We start from the raw sequence: 13,547 nt of genomic DNA, 5'->3' as shown, positions 1-13,547 counted from the left end.
TAATAAGGCTGTCGTAATTTGCAAACCCATTAGGAATGGCTAGCATTCACAGGGATGGTGGCCTGCTGGGGTCAGTAGACCACCATGTCTGGGACTGCTTTTAAATAAAGCAGTCTTTTTTTTTAATGCAACCCGTTTTCCGTAAAGGAAAATGGGATGCACTTAAAAAAGAAGACTGAAATATTTCAGTTTCATTTTTTTAAGGGCGGGCAGTGGTCCCTGGGGCCACTGCCTGCTCTTAAAAATATTTTCTCACATACTCACAAAGGGGAAGGGGGCCCCTAGGGACCCCTTCCTGTTTGCAAGTGGTTTACCATCTACTTGAAGTAGGTGTTAAACTGCAAGTGTTTTGCAACCCCAAATGCGGTCGCAAAACAATTGCACATGGCATGGTGACTCGCTATTAGGAAGGGACGTCCCTTCCTAATAGCGGGAGTTGCAAATTCTATTTTGCAAGTCAGTGACTCGCAAAATAGCATTTGTACATGCCATTGCCCTTTTTTGCGGTCGCAAGCGGGAGGATCTCCCGTTTGCGGCTGCATAAAAGGGTTGTACATCTGGTCCTTAGTTTAATAACAGCATTTTCATCAGGGCGGGGAAGGAATTTTTCTCAAATCATGTTTTAAAACTATCACTTTTAATAAATACATAACTAAAGTATAAATTGGTATTACACTGTCATTTGTAATCAGCAGATTTTACATTGCAATGACTATAATCCGTCCCACTGACATGCAGCTTTACTGATAAAAATATATAGTGTACAAACAATACTGTTTGGTAAAAAGAGATTCTGCAAATATGCATCATTTGCAGATCACCAAGTATAGTGTCCTGGTTTGTTTTGATACTCTTTAATTGCATCACACTTCCTGATTACAGCAAGATGTGCTTTTGTAATTCCTGATATATTTTGGAATATTTGTAATATTAATTTACAGCTATTTATTTCAATGTTATGTGTTAGAGAAAAATAAGTGACATCTTCAGACAGTTCACTTGACTACAACCTCTAACTCTATTAAGAGAGAAAAAAATACCTCGTTTTCCAAGCAGCAATTAGATAAAAGACAAACTGACATTTAAACTCTTTCTTTGAACAGACAGCTAGTGTGTCAAGATAAAAACAAGATTAAATGGCATCTTTATTGCCAATTCACTTTCTGAATGAACAGAACACCTGTTCCTTTTTCAGCCTAAGTTTACTCTCCAGATGGGACTAGTAGGTGCTACACATAGCTCAACCAGCTATCCATCCTACAAAATACCCTATATGAGATACCAGATAGGTTTTTAAAGATGTGGATAGTGAACTGAGGAAGCTCCTTGGGACGGGAGTGGGCTCAAGGATAGCGTTAACCAAACTCCAAAGAAGTGTTTATGAAGGGGGTCTGGCAATTCCTTACATAAACAAATATTATTGGGCCTCACAGATGGTAACAATCAATGACTAGCTATTTGCAGACAAAAATGAGCCAGCATACAGAGTAGAAAACCCAGTGATGAGACAGAGAGGCTACCAGAGAGCACTATAAACACGAATGCCCCCACATAAACAAGCGATGATACAAGCGTGGAGAGGAGCAACCAAATTCCGAGCGTGGGAAAATAGGTTAACAGAATGCACCCCACTATGGGATAGTGACATGTTACAATAGGTAGGCGAGCTACAGGGGTTTACTAAATGGAGACTATTCGACATAGCTCACCTAGGGGATGTGTGGAAGGGTTTGGCAATAATCCCATTTGAAGACCTACAGAAAGAATACCAGTTGGCAGACACAGAAAGATATAGATATATGCAATTAGGGCACACACTCCGAAAAAATATTCAAGAAGGGTAGCAACTACCACAATATTCCTGGTTGTTAATGGACCCAATCTGAGACAAGGCAATCTCCTTAATATACAGGAACATAACTAATAACTTGCCTGATCTGTTGAGAGCCCTAAGGGAAGCTTGGGAAGGGGATTTAGGATTGCTAGAAGAGGATGTCTGGACGGAAGCAATACAAAGCCCCAGAGAGGTAGCGGTCAGAGCGAGATGTCAGCAGGTCCAGCTCAGAATCTTGCACTGATCCTACTATACGAGAACACTGATGCACAAGTTAGGACGTAGTCTCTCCGATCAGTGCGCAAGGGGATGAAATGACAGTTATACCTTCTTCCACACCATTTGGAGATGCCCGATCATACAGAAATACTGGGAAGGGGTGACACAAACTATGTATCCAGCTGGAGATAGACACTTAATAAGCAAAAGTTGTAAGGTCAAAATTTACAAGGTTTTGTTTTACCAGGTTGCCAAATTTCCATATTTGTTTATACAATATGCCCCACAGTTAAAAAACAATTCAAATTCATAGGAATGTTCTAGTGTTTTATTTTATTTATCAGCAAATAGTCATGATATTTTAATAAAACCAATTTTAAAAACAATTAATCATCACTTTTTATTTCAAAACATACATTGTACATAATAAAAAGAAAGAAAAAACTGTAGACGCGGCGTTTCAGTGATAGAAAAGATCATCACCTTCTTCAGGACAATAATTTCAAGTTTAAAAGAATCTGAATACAATATATAAAGACGGTATTAAAAACCAACCTATAGAAACATTCCTTTGTTCTATCGACTATTCATTCTATTACGCAACCTGGCAATATATGCCCATAGATATACAGTATACAACTTCTAGTATTCAAATCTGGCGATTAAAGATACTGTATTTTCGCCCTCATCTTTCAAAGTTTGTCATAATTACTTTGAATGTATTTTTATTATACTTGTATATATCTTTATACTGTTCTAATTCTGAAAAATACATTCCTTCATTTCCCCAATCATAATTTTGTGTAGTAGACTTGTCAACTTATCTACCACACACAGATTTCTTCATAAAAACAGTAATGTTTAAACATGTTGGTGTAATTTCTTTTTTAATTTAAACATCTATACAGTTAAACCAGACCATATTCACAAAACCTTTCTTTTGTTACATATAACATCATTGTATTTGGTAACCTGGAAATAAGTCCTTGGTAATGTTGTTTTTTAAATGATTTCAGGAGCGCAGGGGTTCTCTTTAAATTTGCTTGAAAAATATATAATCATTCTCACAAAAATATATCTATCATCTATCAGTGAATTGCATCACATACCTGAGCTAGTACTATGGAGACCCTTTCAATTGGCTTCAATAGAGGATGGATATTTTCTTCGGTAGGATCAATTTAGAAAAGTACAAGTGAGTACTGCAATGAAGAAAATTAATTTGTTTAATTCTTAAATTCCATTAAGTGATCCTATTATTAATATACCTTTTAAAGATTGTTAGAATATAATACATTCAAAGATTGTTAAGATACTTTTAAAGGATACCTATTTTTATGTACAGGGTTTCCACTATTTAAATAACCTATTTTAAAAGAGCATTTTATTTGTTCAGAATGATTTTTGTATTTATTTGCTAGTTCCTAAGTTGATACTTTATTTCTGGCAAAATTGACCTTAATGGTGAATTTGTCTTTACAAGTCGATCTCACATGGCTATCAATTTCTTGTTTTCATCATTAATCAGTTAAGATAAACTGCAAAGAAATATATTAAAAGAAAAAATATTACGGTGAAGAACTAATATAATTTTTCTAATTTGCTTGATATTATTTCATCTCTTACCTTTGGATTATAGATGTTTTTGCTCAAGGCTGCTTCAAATGGCTATTAATTTCGCGTGTTCAACTTTGCTCAGTTTGATGAACCAAAAACAGAGTTTTAAATGCAGTTATAGTTATGTTAAATTCCTATTTCTAATATACACTGCATTTTGTCCACATCTTACCTTAAATTAAAAAAAAAATTCTGCCAATGCTCCCACTACTTTCTATTGTGGTGTGCGTCCCGGCTGATTAAAACTCTGGACCACGAAATCTAAAAGGTGGAACATAACTTGATGATTGAAGGTTCTAGTCTACTTATTACTGGTTACTTTTTAAAGTAAATCTACCCCTGATGTTCCTGCCGCAAAATCACTCACCTGAGGATAAGGGATGCCGAGAGCAAACGTCCATCTTTCTGGCCTTCCAGATCGGATCTAAATGTTAGCTTGCTCCCTGGCTCCTTTTATCCTCTCCCTAATTGATTGCTGATTGCCTAATTGGAAAAACGTGTTAACCCTATGTCGACCAGCACTCAGTAATGTCCATGTTATAGATGTGGCTATCTTGTAATGTAGTTTCGAATTGAGAGATGCTGCGTTTTGCTATACATTGCGTTTAAATTATGGCATACTTCTACATTCTAAATTCGAAGTCATTCTCGTTCACAAGTTTGCTGTGTTGCCACTATCAGATGTTCCAGGAGTGTACGTACAAACTGATAATGGCTATAGTTAAAGCAGTGCAGGTGTGGTAAATTTTGAAACAACCCAGGGAAACTCAGAAGACTTGTTGGCAAGTATTTTACTGGGTCTGAAAAAAGAAATCAAGCACCACTTTGAAGTCTCAGAAGCAAATCAGGTAGACATACAAGCCTCCTGCCAGGAGTTAACCCAAAAACTAGATTAAGTTCTCCTCCGCACTAAGAAGTTAGAGGAAGAGGTGGTCATGGTGAAGCAGGATGTGACAAAGAACGCATCTGAGGTTTCTAAGTTAGCAAAACCAAACCTTAGAGGAAGATCTTGAGTGATTGGAAAACCATTCCCGAAGTAATAATTTGAGATTTCTGAACATTTCGGAAGCCGGGGAGGGATCGGACATGAAGGCCTTCATCATCAAGTTGTTACGGAACACGATCCTGAGGACAAGGAAGAATATAAACATTGAGTACGAAATTCAAAAAGCTCATAGAAAGCCTTTCCGTCACAACCCCCACAAGGTTAAACCCAGGAAGATCCTTGTGAATTTCCTCTCCTATACCATCAAGGAGGAGATTCTCAGCGGGGCCCTAAACAAGCATTGGCATAGCCAATAAGTCTCGCCTTTGGGACCTTATAAGTGTTTAGCCATGCAACAGTTGATGTTGTTGTACCAAGGATATTGTGCTGCATAACCAAACACTTATAAGGTCCCAGAAGCAAGACCTATTGGCTATGCCAATGCTTGTTTTCCTTGACTTTAAGCCATGTTGCACAGCAGCGTGTGCTGTTTTGTAGCAGGTCGTATAAACTTTGACTAAGGCAATAGATCTCACATAGGCGAACGGCACATTTAATATAAATCTTAAGCATGGGAATAAATATGTATTTATCTGGAATCAAAGAACTGTAGAAAAATATTGGTGTAGGTTAACAGGACAGGTAACAGCTGCACTGTTGAAATAGACCTACAAATCCATGTGTGTTAATACCCTGAGCTCTGGCAATTAACACTTTAATTCAGTCTGACATAAACACTTTCCATATATCCACTCCATTAAAAAAATCCTGTATCTCTACATGTTTATTAATTTTTTCTTTATTCTGCAGTTGTATATAGCTCAACCAGTTGGGCTGCACAGTACATGGTCGGGGAACATGCGGTTGGTATGACATTGCCCTTGGTTATAAATCACTAACTTTTAATGTTGGCCTGAGCATTTTTGCAGCAGAGTGTGTGGCTTCTGGCATTTCTTGTATGTTGTCCGTTTACCACACGCAAGATGCAATTTGCCCCCGGTAAACTACTGTTGCATATCTACACCCTACAAATCACCTGCACATTCAAACCTGCTTTTCACAATTATATTTCGGGGCCAGTTTTATATAGCAATAACATCACTCAAAGGTACTGAAGCACTTGATAGCACCACCACTTACTGTACAATATATTACCTTTCTCAATAAACAAATCATAACACTTAATGGACATTCTTTAACTTATATTGCACAACTGCTCACCAAGCTAAACCTTACAATAACAAAAAAAGATTATTATTAATCACATAGGCGAATCCTATCGCATTTGCCAATGCTTGTTCTTTTAAACGGACCCCCTTAATGGCGGAAACCCTCGAAGCCACAAGCCTGGAGATATCAGACTTGGACGCACACCTCCACTGACTAGCTGTCATGTCATAAAGCCAAAAGACATTTCAAGCTCATTGTCCTGCGCACGCGTGGAGGATGCAAAAAGCACTGGTCTGAGGGCAGACATGAAACTAACACAAATGGATACCTGTGCTGGTGTCGCAGTTGGAATGGGTGGCCAAAAGGAGGGCCTGGCCCACCTGTCCATCCCCTCTACGCATGTTCACAGTATATAAGACAGTGCAAACGCCCTACTGCCTGGCAGGCAGTTTCAACCAGGCCAGTTGACTCCTTGTCTCTCCCATTATAAAATAAAAAGTTCACACAAAAGTCCCAGAACGCAAGTGGGAAAACTGTCAGAGGTAAAGGTAGTAGATTAATTGCCTCCCACAACCACCTCAGTAGCATTGCTACCATTTTCAGGTAACTTCTAGACCTTAATATTGCCATGAGGTGTAATTTCTGAAATGTGTCTAATTACACTGGTGTACTCCACCGTGAACAAGTGAAAAAACAAAGTGTCAAGTATAAGGCATTGAAACGTCACACAAACATAACCCACATGAAAATGTTGCAGGTGTACCCAATTAGAAACAAGCTGTGCAAAGGGAAGTTGCTATGTATCCCATACAATATGGCCAGCCATGCACACTGCACAGGGATCGCCATTTCCTTTTGATGTATTCGCGCTAGGTCAACACTTGGGTGTAACTGTAAGTGCAAAGGGGATTCCTCCTTCCATAGGCTTGAGCTAGAAGCAGAAGGGACGTGGGGGCCAACCTGGAGAATGTAAGGCCCCAAGTGGAGCCATGATCCGTACACAGGTACAGGGCCAGGACCGCCATAGGCATGTTGATAGCTCAGTGGGCGATACAGCAAGCCCGCTGGAGATAACTATTCGTATCCCTCCTGTATTTAATGGGCACTCGATACGAACAGCTAAACTTGTGTGCACGCATGGAATACGCGCAGGAGAATGAAGAGGTTGGAAACTGGTGTGGGAGCACCCTGCTTCACCTCCCAGCAGAGTCGCCCCTGGGCATCATGGTAGATGCAGTTCAGATTGACAAGCGAGTACACTTGGAAAGTCTTGAGTGTTTCACCAGGTGGGTGCAGATTAGTGCTGGCCATCTCTGACTTTACAGGCCCCAGGATCACAGCCCTGCAAGAGATGGACAATAAAGCACGCCCTTCTTTTAGATGAGGGGGTGGTGATTGCCTTCAAAAAGGCTGCATCAGAATACTTCATTAATAACAAAGACACTGCCTCCTCTGGATTAGTATGGGACACCTTTAACCACTTGGCTGCTATGCGTTTTCCCCCCCGGTGCTGGGATCCTCCATTTTCCATTATTCATGACGAGCTGGGCTCGTCATGAGCGTGCGAGGAGGCTACACCATGACGAGCCCAGCTCGTCATGAGCGTGGAAGGGGTTAACCGCTACCGCGCTACCGCGTTTTCCCGCTGTGCGCTGTGTTTTGAAAAACGCACGGTTTGTGACAAAGCCAGCTCGTCATCCGCGTAGCGCAGGTAACGCCCATGACGAGCTGGCTTTGTCATCAGCGCGGAAGGGGTTAAGGCATCTATACAGGGGGTCTAAAAAAGTCTTGGCTGTGCCAAACAATTCAATGAAGGTTGAGCGACTGCACTCCTTCCCTTTTACAATTACTCTTATGTTCCAGCTCATGCAATGAAATGCGTGCGAACAATAACCGTGTGACGCCTGTTCACGGCTAAGTTAGAAACACATTTGATGGGGCACAACTCTCCTGCACCCGACTGTCGCACTGCGTTTAAGGAAATCATTCCTTCGTGAAATTTTTCTTCCATAGTTACATCATTGTAGTCTGATTATCAATATTTATCAAAAATCTTCACTCGGGCATCTTCCTTAATTACATCACTGCGGAGACAGCATGTTTGTACTTCGAATTCATTTATTCATCATTTTCAAATACCAAACGCTGCCATTCTAGGCTTTAACGGAGGCTTGTGAGAACAAACATGTTTCAACAGTGTTTTGAATGACATCAACGTGCTCCCAATGCATTTTGAATTTATTACAATTCTTCGTCAGGGGAATAACTGAAAATAAAATAAAGAAACAATTAAGCTAGCTGCTCGACCATTATACTTATACATAAACTAATAACTTTGCCTCTGCCCTCAACCATACAAAACTAAAAAACCGTCAGATATTAGCACTACACATAACTCTCCCTACGTGCTCAAACCCTTCCCTCTTCCAAAGCGTCAATCCCCATTTTTCTCAATATGTGCAGTGCATCACGACTCCCTCCCAGCTATACAATTCCCACTAAGCTACGAGTCACCCTTCTCATACATTTACCTTCTCTGTGCCGCAACCGGCAGCATAACCTCACTTCACTTCCTCATGGTAACAAATTCTTAATGTTTTTCCCTCCTGCTAGTGCCGTTTTTAAAGGGGAAAGTCTCACACCTGTGAGCAATCTAGCTGTAAACCACTCCACCCTTCCTCGTTATTTGAACGTGAACCATATCAGTAGACTTCATCTCCCATAATCCCCTACATCGTGATCAGAAGAAATATGCACACTCCAAATAAAAACCATCCCTTTAAAACCTCCAGTAACATAAAGAACATATTTCAGAAATAAAGAAAACATCAAAGTGCTACACTCGACCATTACGTCCGCCTTGAAAACTGTACACGAGCCCCCCAGCCTGAGTTGAAGTGGACCAACAATGTCCCTGTGTGCCCATGATCCACAAGACTTGCGTCCCCCTGTGGGTTCTCCCGTACTGGTCCCCAGTTCCTGTTTGCAGCCTCTTTTGAAAGTTACTGTTCAGGCCTCGAAAAATCATAAAAATATTGCTAGGCCTGCAGGTCTAGTGACTTAAATAATCTAGTCGACCTATTTGGAATGCTCTTGAACAATAAACTGGTTTCAAATGATGTGATTGTGGGCAAATAATTTAATTAATTAAGCTGCCATTTGTTTCATTATCACATATGAGAGCACCTTCAATGTGCGAGTTCAGCATGTCTGCTGTACAAAAAACTCTTTTGTTTGATTTATTAGACTAAACTTTTTTTCCATATATAATACAAATCTAGCCACATATAGGATACACATGACTCCTGAATTGCCTCTAAGGGCCAGATGTACGACCCACCAATTTACGACTCACAAATTGGGTTGCATTTGCGACTCGCAATTTGCAACTCTCAAATTTGGATGTATAACAGTGTCTCAGACACTGTTAGCGATTTCGAATGGGGTCGTAAATTGCATGCCTCATGAATATTAATAAGGCTGTCGTAATTTGCAAACCCATTAGGAATGGCTAGCATTCACAGGGATGGTGGCCTGCTGGGGTCAGCAGACCACCATGTCTGGGACTGCTTTTAAATAAAGCAGTCTTTTTTTTTAATGCAACCCATTTTCCGTAAAGGAAAATGGGATGCACTTAAAAAAGAAGACTGAAACATTTCAGTTTCATTTTTTTAAGGTCGGGCAGTGGTCCCTGGGGCCACTGCCTGCTCTTAAAAATATTTTCTCACATACTCACAAAGGGGAAGGGGGCCCCTAGGGACCCCTTCCTGTTTGCGAGTGGTTTACCATCTACTTGAAGTAGGTGTTAAACTGCAAGTGTTTTGCAACCCCAAATGCGGTCGCAAAACAATTGCACATGGCATGGTGACTCGCTATTAGGAAGGGACGTCCCTTCCTAATAGCGGGAGTTGCAAATTCTATTTTGCAAGTCAGTGACTCGCAAAATAGCATTTGTACATGCCATTGCCCTTTTTTGCGGTCGCAAGCGGGAGGATCTCCCGTTTGCGGCTGCATAAAAGGGTTGTACATCTGGTCCTTAGTTCATTTTTTTCTTTTTTTTTAAATATCTTTTTATTTTTTCCCAAAACTGTGCACATTGTACATTGTACATTCAAACATTTCATGTCAATCGTAGGTTACAAAATAAAAAAGCAAATCATCATAATATATACAGATAGTACAGCTTATATCTCTGTAATGATTTAAAGGAAGAAAAAGAAAAAAAAGGAGGGAAAAAGAAAGGAAAAGGAAGAAAAAAAAAAAAAAATCCCCAAAACATATAATAAGAGAAAGCCTTAATCAATGTGAACCCAAGCTCTCTTTCCATCTGGTTATAGGCTCCCAAATTCTAAGTCCTCTCATCCTTCCTCTCACCCCTTTCCGAGCATATATAGGTTTTTCCAAATTGTAAGCCGCCAGTAAATTAGCCAGCCAGTTTTGCATAGCAGGTGGATTTCTATCGAGCCATGCCCTGGCTATTGTCAATCTGTACACTGCAGTAGCCATAAAAATAAATTCTCTCTGCGTTCCTCCCCTATCTAAGCCTATTCCCAATAATAATACTGAGGGGGTTAGAGTTATTTGAATACCCAATGTTCTATTCACAAAACACTCTATGTTTCCAATCAGGGTATGCAATTGGGGGCAGGTAGCAAATATATGTACAATATCTGCCTCCAAAGAGTTACATCTAGGGCAGGTGATACCAGTAGTACCTCCCCATTTTGCGATTCTTGCTGGTGTAAAATATAATTGATACAGAGTTTTATAGTGCTGTGATTGAAGGGGCGCCGAACACAATACCGTGCGTGCCAGTTCAAGTGACTCCTGAAATATTTCATTCGAAATGCTCAACTTTTCTACCCATTTACTACAATACTTTTCCATGTCATCTACTTTCCCTTTCAACAGACATGCATACAATGATCTAATTGTACAGTCCGCGGAGACCTGTATTTTTTCCATAATTTCATTTCTTTGGAACCCTGCAGGCCCTCCCTGTTTACTGCTCAAAAAACTCCTAACCTGCAGGTATTTAAAAAACGACCTCCTATCAATACCATATTTCACCATAAGATCTGTAAACTGTAGTATCTCTCTCTCATCCCTCAAATCCCCAATCTGCACTATTCCCCTTTCAGCCCAGCTAGCCATTGTGCCATCGGCAAAAACTGCCTCGGGGAGTGACCGGTTCTTATATAGCCTGGTATATCTATTGAATCTTCCAAGACCTGTCTTTTTTAGGAAAGTGTTCCAAATCCTACCTGCTGCATTAAGTGTTTTAAATCTGGTCCTCTTGTAGTACCCATATTCCGTACAGTTTAGGAAGCAATTTTCTGCTTCCTCACCTAAAACAGCCGCGTAGACCTTTGTGGACATAGTTGTCACTCTTTGCTCTTTACCACCCCCCTATTAACCCTTGCATATATTGAAGGACAGTAGCGCGATAATACATTCTAAAATCAGGTACCCCCCATCCCCCTCTCTCTCTCGGCAAAGACATAAATCTATAGGCTCTCCTGGTCTTACCCTGAGCCCAGATAAATCTATTCAAAATAATTTCTAATGAGTTAAACCATTTGGCTTCAAAAAAAAGTGGAATGGATCTAAATAAATAAAGAAATTTGGGGAGAATTAACATTTTAATAATGTTAGTAGTACCAACCAAGGATAAGTGTAAGTTATTCAATCTATCCAGATCAGATTTTACTCTTGATATTAGGGGGGCGATATTATTTCCAACAACTTTGTCTAAATCTGATGAAATAGTCACCCCTAGATAGACTGCAGTGGTAGTCACCCGCAAGTCATTACAACTAGAATGGGCATTTTCTACAATCTGTGTCTTTGACCTGTTCAGACTGTATCCGGAGACTTGACCAAACAGCTCAGCTTCGGCTTCCACCTCTCTAATTGCCAAAAGAGGGGCTGGGGTGAGTATTGCCACGTCATCGGCATAGGCAAGTGTTTTAACCACACAACGTTCAACCTCATGGGAGATATAAGTGGATTGAAATCGAGCTTACGCAAGAATGGCTCTAAATAGAGTGCAAACAACAATGGGGATGATGGACACCCTTGTCTCGTCCCCCTCCCAATTTTAACAGCTGTCGAATACCCTCTATTCACTCTAATTTTAGCCATAGGCTCATTATATAACGCCTGTATAGCCCTAGTAAATCCCTCTCCTATACCGCACCACCTCATAGTTTGCCATAAATAATCCCAGGAGACCTTATCGAATGCCTTTTCGGCATCTAAAAAAAGCGCTGCCATAGGGTCTCCCAGGACACCTGCTGCATCAAACATGGTGATGACCGTCCTAATATGCTGCGTTGTCTCTTTGCCAGGAATAAATCCATGTTGTGTTGGACTTACCAAATTCTCAATAACCCCTGACAACCTTGTGGCTAAGATTTTGAAATATATTTTGACGTCAGCATTCATCAATGTTATCGGTCTGTAAGACCCCGTAGCTTTTGGATCCTTCCCCTTTTTCAGAATAACAATAATATCTGCCCCCCCCCCCCATGATTGGGGGATTGACTCCCCTTTTTGTGCCAAAACCATGATGTTAAACATATCAACCAACAGCGAGTCTTTAAAAACTTTATAAAACTCCACCGGGATCTGATCAGGACCTGCTGCCTTACCCGAAGGTAAACTACTTAATGCAACATCAAATTCATCCATATGTAGTACGGCTTCTAAAACTTAATTTCCATCCTCAGCTAAAATAGGGGAAGCAATTTCTCTAAGGTATCCTATGGTATCATTGATACTTCCTTCCTTCTCGGGAGTGTACAGGGTAGAGTAGTAGTCTCTAAATACTTCTCTAACTAAATCAGCCTCTCCTACCAAATTACCTTGCTGATCCTTAATCTCTTTAATATCTGATGTGGCCAATCTCTGTCTAGTACGCACAGCCAGGATGTGTCCTACCCTTTCACTCAGTTCATATATGTTCTCTTTTTAATCAGATAATTCTTTGCAGCTTTCTCGGCTATACCTTCTATAGCTTCTGCTTTTAGGGCTATAATTCTAAATAAATGAAGTTCTAGCGGGCGATTCTGTAATATAGCCAGGGCCAGATCATCTTCGTCTTTTATCAATCTTAACCTTACTTCCTCTGTTCTTCCTCTCTCTTCCTTCTGCCTTGCTAAGACAAAGCTTGTGGTCTCCCCCCGTATCCCGGCCTTAAAAGCGTCCCATACAACACCCGGCGGTGCAGTTTCTCCATCAATCTCCCAAAAAAATTTAATCCATTCCTCCATATATTTTCTGTAATCAGGGTCTTTTAACAGAGCTCTTTCAAAAGTCCACTGTGTTTTAGTGTTTTGTTTCTGCCCCAATTTCAGTGTTAATATCAATGGGCTATGATCCGACACTATCCGTGGTTGCTTATCCATTTGTGAGCTCTGCATTAATGAGCTAGAAATGAAAAAATAATCCAACCTAACCAGAGTCCTATGTGGGGCTGAAAAAAACGTACTGCCATCTAAATATGGGTGCAACTTAACCCATGGGTCCACCAAAGAGTTATGAGACACCAGATCTACCAAAGCCTTATACACTTTCTTTTTCCTCCCCCCATACTTCCCTCCTATCTGTAGAAAAGAGCTATCTGACACATGGATATTTAGATCCCCACAACATACAATAGGCTCTGGCCATTGAGCCAGTTCAACATCCAGAAATTGCAGGACATCTGGGTCATCCTCA

Source organism: Lissotriton helveticus, chromosome 1_1, assembly GCF_964261635.1.
Source record: "Lissotriton helveticus chromosome 1_1, aLisHel1.1, whole genome shotgun sequence".
Taxonomy (NCBI): Eukaryota; Metazoa; Chordata; class Amphibia; order Caudata; family Salamandridae; genus Lissotriton; species Lissotriton helveticus.
The sequence above is the reverse complement of the archived record's forward strand: the minus strand, read 5'-3'. Positions refer to the sequence as shown.